The sequence below is a fragment of the Asparagus officinalis genome, chromosome 2 (genome assembly GCF_001876935.1).
Source record: "Asparagus officinalis chromosome 2, Aspof.V1, whole genome shotgun sequence".
NCBI classification, from domain to species: Eukaryota; Viridiplantae; Streptophyta; class Magnoliopsida; order Asparagales; family Asparagaceae; genus Asparagus; species Asparagus officinalis.
The window spans coordinates 9,247,633-9,262,255 of record NC_033795.1 but is presented as its reverse complement, the minus strand read 5'-3'; positions in this window follow the sequence as shown (position 1 = coordinate 9,262,255).

Genomic DNA, 14,623 nt, shown 5'->3' with positions numbered 1-14,623 from the left:
CTTTTCACCTCTCGAGTAGACATTAGAGCGTTGATTTTGCTCTCGTGCTCTCTAGATCTTTCATTTTCTCATCCTCAGGGCCTCGGACGATTTGAAAGAGGAATAACACGGTCACCCCCGGCATTGTTATTTTCGGTGGAACCACCCCCAGCGTTATTATCTTTAGTGGAGTCACCCCCAGTGTTTTGGTCAACGGGAGGGTTATCAGGATTGAGACGTTCATCTACATCTGAATCGCCATTTGCTTGGTTAGCAGTGTTGCGACGACTGGATTCACCAATTTGATTCGACAAAGCTCGGATTTGTTGGTCATGTTCTTCCCTCATCCGCCGCATAGTTGTTTCCATTTCGAACTTGAATGCCTCTTTCTATTTGGTTAGAGCATCCTCGAGAATTTTGGCGATCTGCTCGGTGTTGATCATGAACACTTCGCGAGATTGTTAGAGCATCCTCGAGAATTTTGGCGATCTGCTCGGTGTTGATCATGAACACTTCGCGAGATTGTCCGGGACTGGATATCGTATTATCAGAAGCGATTGCCGAGTTAGCATCTGATGCTTCATCATCTGATGATAAACCTCTCTGCATTCTTTGGTAGTCCCTACGTCTAGTAGTACCTACGTGTAGCCGAGTCAGACGATGCGATACGAGAGGGTCAGAACTAGAAGGTCGAATCGACTTTCCCTTATCAGCCATGTTAATTGTGACTTTTGGAAGTTCGTTATCATGAACAGCCGATCACTTCTTACGGAGACGCTTTGGTTTGGGCTTAGTCGCTCCGTTAAAGATCCTCTTGAATACCGAGACCCTCTGCGGAGCGGTCTTGGGGCAACTACACGCTGATAATACTGCCCTGATAAGTTCGACGCACAGGCAGTGAGATTTTGTTTCTCGGGTATATCTCTTCCGAGACTTGTTCATACCCCCAGCCTGATAGTACAACTCATCGGTCAGATGATCGGAGCAACCTATCGTACGTTGACACAACTCCCCAAGTATAACGTTGTCATCGTCAGATGAATACGTTTCTTTCAGGGGATTTGCCGCTTTATCAGCGTTCTCAAGAGTCACATGTTTAGAACTACACTTTTGGGAGCGCAGGATCTCAACAGGCTCTTGGTTTTGGATAAACACCCCCAGGCGAGTAGAAATTGGAGTTTTCCTTTTATAAGAAGGCTTGTTATTGTCGAGAGGGCGTGTGCGACCCCCAGCTCGACGAGTTGCTCGGGGTTCAGTCACCGGACCCAAGCATTCTTCGATCAGGACTTTGCCTCGATCCTCGTGCAAAGGACCCAGGCGATCGACTATCCTCACCTTGAAATGGGACAAGTCCACACTGTCCCGGTGCTCCGTCGGAGGTGCGGAACTCACAGGGATCGACGAAACAGATGCAGAACATCTTCTGCCTTGACTCTGGTGCGGGTCAAATTTAAGTGATCGACGGGTTGGAGGGTCGGATTCAAGTGACCCGCAAAGTGAAGGGTCGGATTTGGGTGACCCGCAAAGTGGAGGGTCGGATTTGGGCGACCTGCAAATTGGCGGGTCGGATTTGGGTGACCTGCAGATTGGCAGGTCGGATTTGAGTGACCCGCGATTTGGAGAGTCGGATTTGGGCTACCTGCAAATTGGCGGGTCGGATTTGGGTGACCTGCAGATTGGCGGGTCGGATTTGAGTGACCTGCGATTTGGCGGGTCGGATTTGAGTGACCCGCGTTTTTCGATCTTTTCGGCCGCCATCTTGTACTTTGGCCTCCAAACTTTGTGCAGTTTTGGTGGCTTCTTTTCCACTTCTTCCCTCTGCAATCTTTTGACCTCTTGCGCAAGAATTCGCGCGCGCGCAAGTAGTACGCGACGCTTTTTGATCCGCTCTTCAAGAGTTAAATTGCACATGTAAAGGGAGAACGCTGGAAGATGCTTCATAGGGTTTCAGTATATCAATTGTGGAAGAAGCGTGCACCCTGCCCTCGCATCCACATCCATATATAAATACTTTGTGCGCGCACATGTATTTGTACAATATGCTGTGTATCGTAAACTATACTATTCTGGGTGCCGGGTGCATGCCTTGTACTGTTTTTTTTCTTCCTTCGTTGGTGTGGGCTAGAGAGTCTGTGGATGTTATGTACTGCATGATTTGCAGTGGTCCAGAGGGTTTGCTAGGTTTCCTTATAGAAGTCAAGCTCCTACGCGCGATGTCTTCCATGTTGCTCATATATTTGTGATGTGTCTTAGTATTCCTAGTTCATTGGTGTTACTTGCATTGTTATTAAGCCATGCGGACCGCTTTACTGATATATGAGTACCGATGTGACTGAAGTTGCAAAATTTTAGTTAAGAGTCTCAAAGGAGGACATATGATTCTCTGGAATAGTTTGTTCTTTGTGAATAGTTTATATAACTTGATGATCTTTGGAAGTACCAAAGTTGAAATTTTTCCATCCTGTTTATCATGCTTTCCTCATGCGTGTTCTGTTCTACTACAAGTAAAGCATATGTATATATATTTTTTGTCTGAAAGGTGAGCCCAAGGCCAAGTTTGATATTTTCCTTGTTGGGAGATGATTTCATTTTATATCTGCTATTAGTTATACAACTTAAAAGGTTTGTTATTTGATATGGTTTGTTGCCCTTGGATTCCTGTGCGCTTTTGTTTCTAATAATATTTTTAAGTTCATAACTTATATCGTAAATATAGCTGTTATTAGAAGAATTGATGCTCTGTTGGAAGTATAGTGAATGGGCTTAGGTACAGTATCTTTTAACTATTTGAATGGTGAAATCATTTGAAGGACATTTCAGATGTAACAAATCATAAGTATGACAAGTTTAAATGTCATCCAATGTTATTAGCTATTATCTATGAACAGGGCGGCTCATATTATACATCAGCGTTTAAATTACTCATAATAATAAAGCATTTACGACTAAGAGCCTGTTTCGTAGTTTAATCATTAACAACACCACTGAGAGAGATATAACTTTCTTACTTCCTGTAAGTTGTAGTAGCTTGAATGTATGGAGGATTATGGTGCTTACATGATATGAATATAAACATGATTTTTTTTCCACTTCGATCCATGTCTTCAGTTGCATGTATATTTATATTTATATTTTCTCGCCAGGGGGAAGATATTAGTGTATGTTCAATTACCAGCCCTTAGCTATTTTCCTATTATTATTTTTTATATATGATTTTGGTCGAAAAGCTGACGGTATTATGCAACCCTTTGTTGTGGTAATACTGCTAAAGCGTTTGAGAAAGATACGTGCGCCCTGATTGCTTGTTTGATGTGGTTCTTTGTTCAATATGATTCTCGAGCTATATATATAGCGTACAAATTTTGGCTTATTTTGCGCTTCGCATTTCCCATATTTTTTGAGAACTATTGAGTACTCGGATTAGTACGAGCTAGTTCACATTTGAGAAGGGAGGCATTAATTAATGTCCAAATTCTGGTGGGATTCTGTGAGCAAATCACAAACTAGGTGACATTTGCCTGATTCTGATCTTTATAATTTATATTACTGAAATTTATATCATTTTTTGTTGGCACTGACCTCGCTAGCATGATGCCTTGTAAAATGAACGGGCTCTTCTCTTGTGAATGGATGGGAGTGGGTTAGTGCTAATTTTGATTAGCGGTATATCATTTGTAAGGGAAGAAGAAATAATGCTAAAAAATCGATCAGGGGTAAAGCTGTCGTTAATTTGGTCGGCGATGTACCTTTCGTTCTATCAATCTGACGCTGCCGATGAAGGACGTCCACTTGGTGTTTTCCATTGCGGTGGTTCGTTGTCGTGTCATCAACAGTTTGCCGATTTGCTTCATGCGCTTGTCGGCGTTGGATAATCCTCTTTGATTCGGATAACGGCGTTCATCACCTTCTCTTTGTCTTGAGCTGTGTGCGGGCACCCATAGGCACTTTTTAGACGCCTACACCTATATCTGCTGGAATATTTGGAGCAATCATACTTTACACACTAAGTGTAGGAACCTAAGAGGTGCTGCGGCAAGGGAACTATCAGCCAGGCTACTTAAATTTCCCCTATCCAGAGCTAGTGTTTGAAGAAAGAGGGCATACTATGGATCTTGAGAGTTTTTATCTTGTGTAAATATCTGTCAAGTAAACTTTATCTTTTGGTTTTCATGTTGTTTTATAGAAAGTTTAATTTCTACTATGCACATGTATGGCTGGCTTTGGTTCTTCCTAAAATCTGTGTCAACGGTGAATGACGGCAATGCCCTCTCTTCATCTTCACGGATCTTTGGAAGAAGAAAGTTATACATCACTACTAGTAGAAATTCCATTGCCCTCTCTTCATCTTCACGGATCTTTGGAAGAAGAAAGTTATACATCACTACTAGTAGAAATTCCATTTTCTAAATTACAACTCTTTAGACACTACTTGTGTCTAAGCTTTTGTATTTAACAATCTTTTGGACTTTTTTTTATTAATGAACGGGGCTTTAGCCTCTGTTTTTCGATCAAAAAAAAACTTAGGGAAAAAAAATACCAAAATCAAATAATAATGATAAGAAGACCATTTCTCATAAAAAATCATCTAATTCTCACCCTTTCTACGACCACTATAAATTCACACAATCAATACAAATAGGACAAATTTATCTTTATATTAAAAAAATACAAAATATTTTTTAGTAGCACGTGCATTTGCATGTGTCAAATTTCTAGTAATATTTTTTTTCTTGAAAATTTCTGATAATAAGAATGGAGGAAATGTCCACCGTTCATCCAAATTTATACTACCCCACTATTTCTTTTATATTGTAGTATAGATTTGTACTTGTTGCCAACGGCGCAGCGCATCTCTGTTATATTCAGGCCTTCGGGCCCATCAATATCAAACCCATTTAAAAGCCCAAAATGAAAACGGCCGGGTCAGGGTGGAAGAGGCCCATCCAAAAGAAACCTGAGAGTCATTTTACTCAAAACACCAAGACCCAGTCCAACACATCAAAGCTATATATAACCCAACTTAGAAGTCATTGACACATTGCAAACTCCTAAAAATATTCCAAGAATAATCTCTTCACGTCATCTTCAAAGAGGATAAACAGTCTTTAACATGTCACTCTTACTCAGTGGCTAAGAACCAATGAAAATATTTCTTATGTAAACTGATTATTTACAGCCAATAGCACAGCGCCAAAACACATCACGCAATCCAAACAAGGCAAGTTGAATTGAAAACTCAGAAGGCATCTTTCAGCTCCTAATACTCCACGAATACCTCAGTGTCCCTTTCCCTGAGATAAATTAGCAAGAGGAACAAGTGACGAAAATTACTATGGGCCCGTTTGGTTGCTGAAGAGGGCTTGGGAAAGCCTGTCAAAATTGACAAAAACTATCAGTTTTGACAGCCTTTTTTGCAAAAACGTCACTTTTATGGCGCGTTTTTGCAAGAAAGCCTGCCAAAACTGACAGTTTTTGTCAGTTTTGACAGGCTTTCTGCCCATTTCAATGCCTCTTTAACGCAACCAAACGCGCCTTATGTACAAGATAAAACACGGGAGTTAAAAAGTCGCAAAGGATGGTGAACGGAGATGAACTGAGCTAATTTACTTAAGACTCGAAAGGATTAACCCTATTTAAGCTACGAGTTCGAATATATTGAGTTGTGTCTAGATCTTATTTATTGCGGTGCTAAATTTCATTTTATATATTTGGTAGATCAAACTTACACATTAAACTGAATTGATGGGGAGTACTCTCCGAGCAAATTACGTCTACATACGTATAATGTCATGTGTATTCCACATAATGTATGCTAATACTTTTCTCGAAGTCTCGAAACATAGCATCCAAAACCCATCAAACCGTATGCTCAGATACCAATTTGTTGGATCGCAAACGCGGACGAACCGCTACCAACTAATTAGTTAATGAGTGTTGCTACGGGGACCCAAAATATGAGACCAAGGGAGGGGACAGGTGAGGTGTCCCCTCCCTATTGCATAATGAGTTGGGGACACCTCACATGTCTCCTTCCTTGGTCCCATATTTTGAATCCTTAAATCATTTTTCTTAGTTAATATATCGGGTGCAAATAGAGTGAAAAAAAATACCACGTTCATTTTGAATCATGAGTCCAAACATATTTAACCATAGTACTCTTACTGGTTTGTAACTCGACTCACATCTCACATCTTTGTCATACACCCACACAATGCGCATTGAATAGAGTGAGACCGACCCCATGATATATTTCTTCCCATCTCATCTCCCCCAACCATTCTCCCCCAACCGCAAAACCAACCTCAGCCTCATCTCACAACACCACCAGAAAATGTCATCCTACCTCCCCTCCCCCTCCTCCTCCCCCTCCTCCTCCTCCTCCCCTCCCTCTCCTCCCCCTCCCTCCCCACGCCTACGACCTCCTCTCACCTTCAACCTCCAAAAGGCCTCCTCCCGCCGGCGTCGAAAGCTACCTCCTCCGCGACGACAACACCTTCGACGTCTACTTCGACAGCGAGTGCCGGTTCAGAGTCCAAGAACCTATCTCCTCCGATACAAGCGAAGGGTCTCCGGAAGGCTCGAAGACGGGGCGGTCAAAGCCTGAAGGGGGTGAGCGTCAAAGCTCTCTTTCTTTGGTTTCGGATCGGGGGTTGTGAAGAGGGGTGACGAGCTGAGGTTTAGTCGGGTTGATATCCGCTTCGTTTCCTGCCGAGGGGTTTGAGGAGTCTCCGAGATGTCGGCGTCGGTTCGACCGTGAGGACGAGGAGGAGATGAACGCGGCTGTTGTTTGGTTGGGTTGAAGTTTGTTCCCTGCGAATATCAAGTGTGTGGTGGATTTCCTGACAAGAGAAGACGGAGAGGATGTGATTTGAGCATGTAGTATTCACATTGATCTATGCTTATATTGTGTTTGTGGTGGTGGTGGTGTGTGGCGTGGTGGGCGGGTTGCGTGTGGGTGGGGGAGGGGGAGGGATTTTCAAGCTCGTACGATGCACGAATTTGTTTAATATACAAAAATTGATATAGCAAAAGAATACAAAATAAATCAGTAATAATATATAAGTAGTCAGAAATAATACAACCTAAGCTAGCTGTATATATGTTTGACCTAATATTAAGGGCTTTTTATTTCTAGCCCCAAATGTTTACTCATCTTTACCTTTAAACCCAATCACTATTTGTTGTATCCATAAACCCAAATATCCTTTTGTATTTATCTTTAAGCCCAACTTAAAGATTTTGGGGGGCCCACACATACAAGTATTGTATTTTGTAAGTTGGGCTTAAAGATAAATACAAAAAGATATTTGGGTTTATGGATACAACAAATAGTGATTGGGTTTATAGATAAAGATGAGTAAACATTTGGGGCTAGAAATAAAAAGCCCTAATATTTAAACTGTAAAAAAGAATGAAAATATAATTTCCCTATTCTCATAACAAATTTGCTTAAAATGTTTCATGTCTATATGATTACTGTCATAATATTTTGCTATACCAAGTAAGTAGTATGCAGCATAAACTTTAGTTCCAAACAAAATATTTAAAGCACGTTGAGATACCTGTCAAGTATATATATCTACGAATCAAAACAATAATTATCAATATACTGATAAACAAAATATCCATCATAATCATATCAAGTAGTTAGGTTTCTCAATGCAAAACCATCAAAAAAATATGTAGTGCATACAAAAGTTTACTAAATAACGTTTTATACCAAAATACTAAATATAAGTTTCAGACATTATGAATCAGATAGACTTTTTTCAGACATCATGAACCAGATTTTTGGAGTATTTGTTAATATTGAAAGAGACTAGATCCATTGTTTGGCTTTGTATACGCTAAAGAAAATGCCGTGCATTCAGGTGTGGAATGAGGTTAATTTCTGGGTGATTTGGTCATGCATTGTTTGTGCACTATAGTTCATCACACATTTGAAATTGAATCACGAATTATTTTCACGCATTTGTAGTGTAGATTCATAATTAACATCCCTAGAACATAGTGTGATTCTTTTTTTAAAATATATTTCATTGTTCAATAATTGCTTTTTTTGGATAAAATATGCAAATAATCAATTGAAATGTTGGAGGAAATTGATTGTTACCATCATGGATCTTATAGATTAATGGGTATCCTTGTCATAGGAGGGGATTTCCTCCTTGACGCCTCTAATCACATGATTGAGCGACATTTTGGATGATCCGCTCCGTTGAACTTGATCTACATATTCTAAAACCACAACACACCAAGTTTGGGGTGAACCCGTCGTCGTTTGACCATTCATCCACTCGTATCAATTTTAACGGTTTTGAATGAATAGAACTTTTCACATGGCTCGATGGAGGGTCAAACGACGACGGATTCACCCCAAACTTGGTGTGTTGGGGTTTTAGAATATGTAGATCAAGTTCAACGGAGTGGATCATCCACAATATCACTCAATCATGTGATTTTAGAGGCGTCAAGGAGGAAATCCCCTCCTATGACAAGGATACCCATTAATCTCTCTCTCTCTCTATATATATAATATATATATAAATATTTAATATAAATAAAATATATATATATATATATATATATATATATTATGGGAAAAGTGAATCTAAGGTGACACCTAGCTCCCACCTAAGGACGCGGCCTAAAATCACATAATTCCCTAATTTTTTTTATGATCCGCTCCGTTGAACTTGATCTACACGTTCTTAAACTCATACACACTAATTTTGGGGTGAACCCGTCGTGTTTTAACCATTCGTTGAGTCGTCCAAAAAAGTTCTATTCATTCGAAACCGTTAAAATTGCGACGAGTAGATGAAGGTCAAAACAGCACGGGTTCACCCCAAAATTGGTATGTTTAGGTTTAAGAACGTGTAAATCAAGTTTAACGGAGTGATCGTAAAAAAAATTTAGGGAATGATGTGATTTTAGGGCCGCGTCTTAGGTGGGAGCCTAGGGTGTCACCTTAGATTCACTTTCCATATATATATTAATATATATATATATATATATATATATATATATATATATTATATATATATATATATATATATATATATATATATATATATATAATATATATATATATATATATATATATATATATATATATGAGATTAATGGATATCATTGTCATATGAGAGGATTCCCTCATATACAATGATGTGGCACAATCTCCACCAAGTGAATAAAGTAGGAGAGAGAATACCTCATAAATACACTTGGTGGAGATTGTGCCATATCATTGTATATGAGAGAATCCTCTCATATGACATATGATACCCATTAATCTCTCTCTCTCTCTCTCCTCTCTCTCTCTCTCTCTATATATATATATATATATATATATATATATATATATATATATATATATATATATATATATATATAATATATATATATATAAATATATATATATATATATATATATATATATATATATATATTATATATACTATATTACGAATAGGTTTGAGTCCGTGACCTCATGGTTATGTATTAACTTGTTTTTCTTAGAATTTGTTGATAATAGTGTATTGCAGTGGGTTTTAGTCCCACATTGCTTAGGAGAACAAACCCCACACTCCTCTACTTGTATAAATATATGTGCATACTTAATATTCAATTCAAGGGAAATTTACCCAAGATTCTCTTTCTCTTACTTTAACATGGTATCAGAGCTAGGGCTATTTCCCTTCCAATAAAAATTTTTAACGCTTCTGCGTTCTTTTGCCAAATCTTAGCCTTATTGCTTTGCAGCCGTTTAATATTTTTTTCTGCCAGATATTTTGGCCTTGTCGCTTTGCGGCCTCTTAACGCGTTTCGCGTTCTATTTTAAACCTTTGGGTTTTCATTCTAACCTTCACGTTCTATTTTAACGGTATTACCGTTTCAAGACCGTCTCTCGGTCTTAAATTAACGGCATCGTCGTTTCAAGCCGTCTCTTGGCCTCAAACGAACGACATTGTCGTTTCGTAGTCAGTAATGGCATCTCGACATCTTAACGTCTCAACATTGCTGTTATGGCTCCTTCAGAGAAGATTCTCAAACCACCTTTGCCCCTCAATGATCAAAGTGACTGGGCAGGGTGGTCCACCATTGTCACCAATGCCTTGTGTGGCGCTGGTTTGCTTGATCATCTCACCAGTACGGGACCAGTTCCACCGTCCATCAGCACTATTGCTTCATCCAGTACTATTGCCTCTGGCAGTGGTAATGCCGATCTTCAGACTGCTCGTGCTCTCTATGTCAAGGAGAGTTCAGAGTGGCAATTGCAGGAATTTCGTGTCATGGATTATCTCACTCGCTGTGTTGGCTCTGGTCTCACTATCGAGATTGGCTCGCTTCCCTCTGCTCGGGCCATGTGGACTCGTCTCACTGAGCGTTTCACTGAGTGCTCGGGTGCACGGGAGGCATATCTTCTGCAACGCATTGCTCTACAACGCAAAGGTAGTTCATCTCTGCAGTCCCATTTTGGACAAATGCAAGCTTTTTGTACACAGTTACGCTCCATGCTTCCTGGACGTAATTCCACATATGAAGACTGGCTAGCCTGGTACGAACGACATGAGGTGCATCAACTGTTTAAGTCTCTTCCTGAATATTCAACTATGGCTGATCAACTACTTCATCAGCCTCAATTTCCGACTTTGGCCTCAGTTATGGGAGCTCTCACTGCTTATGAGACCCGGCAGCAGACAGCACGACTCAATTTGTTAACAAACACTCCTACCTCTTCACTCGAGACTGTTTTGTCTTTACCTGTCACTGCTCCTGTTATGAATCATACTTCTCCACAGGCTCCCTCTCCGCAGGCTCGATCTAAGCTCTCTTGCAAATATTGCAAGAAGGAAGGACACCGTATTGAGACATGCTTCAAGCTTCATCCTGAGTTACGTTCCTCAGGTACTGGTCGTGGTCGGCGACCCCCTCAGTCTCAACCCTCTCGTACACCAGGATTGTTGGCCAATGCTATACCTTCTACTACTTCAGACTCTACTATTCAAGCTATTGAAAGTCTTCGCCGTCAACTTGATGCTTTTCAACATATCACCTCTACATCCGCCGCACAACTCTCTGGTATGCATTTTGCTGGTTCTTCAGCTAATCCTTCAGTCTCTGGTATGAATGATCTCTGGATTTTTGACTCTGGTTGTTTCTTTCATATGACTTGTAATGCCTCACTTTTATCCTCTGTCTTTACTTCATCCTCTCTTCCTCCTATCTACACAGCTGCTGAACAACCATTGTCCATTACTCAGTATGGCTCTATTACCCCACAAAATGATCCATCTGGTCGTCTAACACTTGGTCCCGTCTATGTGGCTCCTCAGTTGTGCTTGAATTTAATTTCCATTAGCTCTTTATGTATGGCGGGATTGTTTGTCTCATTTTCTTCTGATACTTGTATTGTGCAGGATCCACAGACGGGCAAGACGGTTGGGGCGGGTCATAGGAGGCACAAACTGTATTTTCTGGAATATCTTCATCTTCCAGAGTCCATACGTCCACGTTCTCTTGTTGCTTCTCTTCGTTCGTCAAAACCCTCTACCTCGCTTCCTGCCAATTTATGGCATAGATGACTTGGTCATGTGTCTAATAAAAGGCTGGAGAGTCTTATTCAGTCTGGAGTACTTGGTCCTGTATCATCTAGTTCTAGTATTGAGTCATGTGCTGGTTGCAAATTGGCTAAATTCACTGCTTTACCATTTAAAATGAGTACATCTGTATCCACTTCCTTATTTGATTTAGTACATTCTGATATTTGGGGGCCAGCTCCTTTGCCTTCTTCATCTGGCTACTTATATTATGTTAGTTTTATCGACGATTTCTCTCGTTTTACATGGGTTTACCTACTTAAGAATCGCTCTGACGTACTTACTGCTTATCAAGCCTTCACTGCTATGATTTTCACTCAATGGCAATCTCGTATTAAAGTTTTTCGTTCTGATTGTGCCAAAGAGTACCTATCCTCTACCATGCGCTCTATCATGTCCTCTCATGGGACTATCTTTCAACAGTCATGTCCCTACACTCATGAGCAAAATGGTGTTGCTGAACACAAACATCGTCATATCCTCGATACTGCTCGATCAATGCTCATTTCTTACTCAGTTCCTTGTCATTTTTGGGCTGACGCTATTCTCACCGCGACTCATGCCATTAATATCACTCCATCTAACTCTCTTTCCGGTGCTACTCCTTATAGTCGTGTTTATACTCATCCTTCCCGTTATGATCTAGTTCGCGTTTTTGGTTGTTAATGTTTTGTTCTTCTGCCATCTCACGAACGTGATAAATTGTCTCCCAGAGCTGTTTTTTGTGTTTATTTAGGAATTAGTTCAGAACATCGAGGTTATCGTTGTTATGATCCAGCAACTCATCGAGTTCATATATCTCGTCATGTTCAGTTCGAAGAGGATTCTCCATATTATTCTGCTTCTGATGACTTTAATTTCCTCCACTCTACTGATCATGCTTCCCCGTCAACTGCATCACCAACTTCTTCACCTCAATTTTCCTTTCGAGATTTCCCTGACATCTCTCCCTCTCCTTCTGTTGATTCTTCCTCACCCGAATCTTCTCTTACACCATCTAATCCATATCCCGTGGACACAACTCTCACTCCAAAAAATACTGTTGATCTCCACGCACCTGCGCCAGCATCTCCCCCGCCTGAGGTTCCTCTTGCTCTTCGTCGAGGCAAACGTCCACATGTCATGACTGCCCGGTATGCTTCTGTTACTTCTTATTCACCTATCTTTCATAACTTTCTTGCTGACATTCATACTATTGTTGAGCCAAAGTCCTTCCAAGAGGCAGTTCAAATTCCAGAGTGGCGACATGCTATGGCTGAGGAATTTCAAGCCTTTCAGCAAACTCATACCTGGGATGTTGTTCCCTGTCCTCCTGGGATCTCTCTTGTTGGCAGTAAATGGGTTTATAAGGTCAAGTTTCATCCTGATGGCACCATTGAACGTCGAAAAGCTCGTTTAGTGGCTCGAGGTTTTACTCAGCAATAAGGTATTGATTATGATGAGACATTTGCTCCTGTTGCTTAGATGCCCATTGTTCGTACTCTCCTTGCGGTCGCTGCTGCTCATCGTTGGCCCTTATACTAGATGGATGTCAAAAATGCTTTTCTTCATGACTCTTTATCAGAGACCGTATATATACAACCGCCTCCAGGGTCAAATATTCCTCCGGGACATGTATGTCTCCTTCGCCGTGCTGTTTATGGTCTCAAGTAGGCACCCTGCGCTTGGTTTGAGTGTTTTCGCGATGTCGTGCTCAAAGCGAGCTTTATAGAAAGTCATCAAGATGCTTCTCTGTTTGTTCGCACTATATCACGCGGCAGAGTTTTATTACTCATCTATGTAGATGATATGATCATTACAGGTGATGATATGGCAGGTATACAATACGCAAAATCTCAGTTACAACAACAGTTCCACATGAAGGATCTTGGATCTCTTCGGTATTTTCTTGGTGTAGAAATTTCTCAAGGACCGCGAGGTGTATTACTGTCTCAACAGAAGTATCTCTCAGATATTCTAAATCAAGCTGAGCTAACTGATAATGCAACTGTCGATACTCTACTCCAGCAGAATGTTAAATTTTGCTCTACTGACGGTGAGCCTCTATCTGATCCTACCCGATATCGACATCTTGTTGGCCAGTTGGTCTATTTGTGCATCTCTCGACCAGATATCTCTCATGCTGTTGGTATTATCAGTCAATTTGTTAGTGCTCCACGTTCTGTACACTATGCTGTCTTATTACGGATTCTTCGGTACCTCCGGGGTATTAGCACTCACTCTCTTTTGTTTCCTGCTACATCTAAGTTAGAGCTTTGTGTATATTCTGATGCTGATTGGACTGGTGATCCAACTACCAGAAAGTCTACCACAGGTTATTGTATATTTCTTGGTGATTTCCTTATTTCCTGACGAAGTAAGAAACAAGATTTTATTGCTCTTTCCAGTACTGAGGCAGAGTATCGTGCAACGTCCACAACAGCTAAAGAGATTATTCATTTTCGTCGCCTTCTCAGTGATTTCGGCATTTCTGTTACGAATCCTACTCCTCTCTACTGTGATAATAAGATTGCCATCCAGATTGCTAATAATCCAGTATTTTATGAAAGGACCAAACATATTGAGATCGACGCTCATTTTGTCCGTCACTAAGTTATCAAGGACAAGACAATTCTACTTCCTCATGTTTCATCTGCTGACGAGCTTGCAGATTTCTTTACAAAGGCCTTACCTGTTCATCGGTTCCAGTTTCTTGTACGCAAACTCACTTTGTTTGATCCAACATGAGTTTGAAGGGGGATGTTGATAATAGTGTATTGTAGTGGGTTTTAGTCCCACATTGCTTGGGAGAACAAACCTCATACTCCTCTACTTGTATAAATATATGTGCATACTCAATATTCAATTCAAGGAAAATTTACCCAAGATTCTCTCTTACTTTAACAGAATTGAACTCTTTAACAGTTTCATATGTTAACTCAACTCTTAAGAGTTCTGTATCTTTAGCAGCAAGTATAAACCAGATCTTACATCAAAAGTAGCTATCATTATTCATTTTAGGGGTTAGTAGATATGCACATATCGTATTACTCAAAACACCA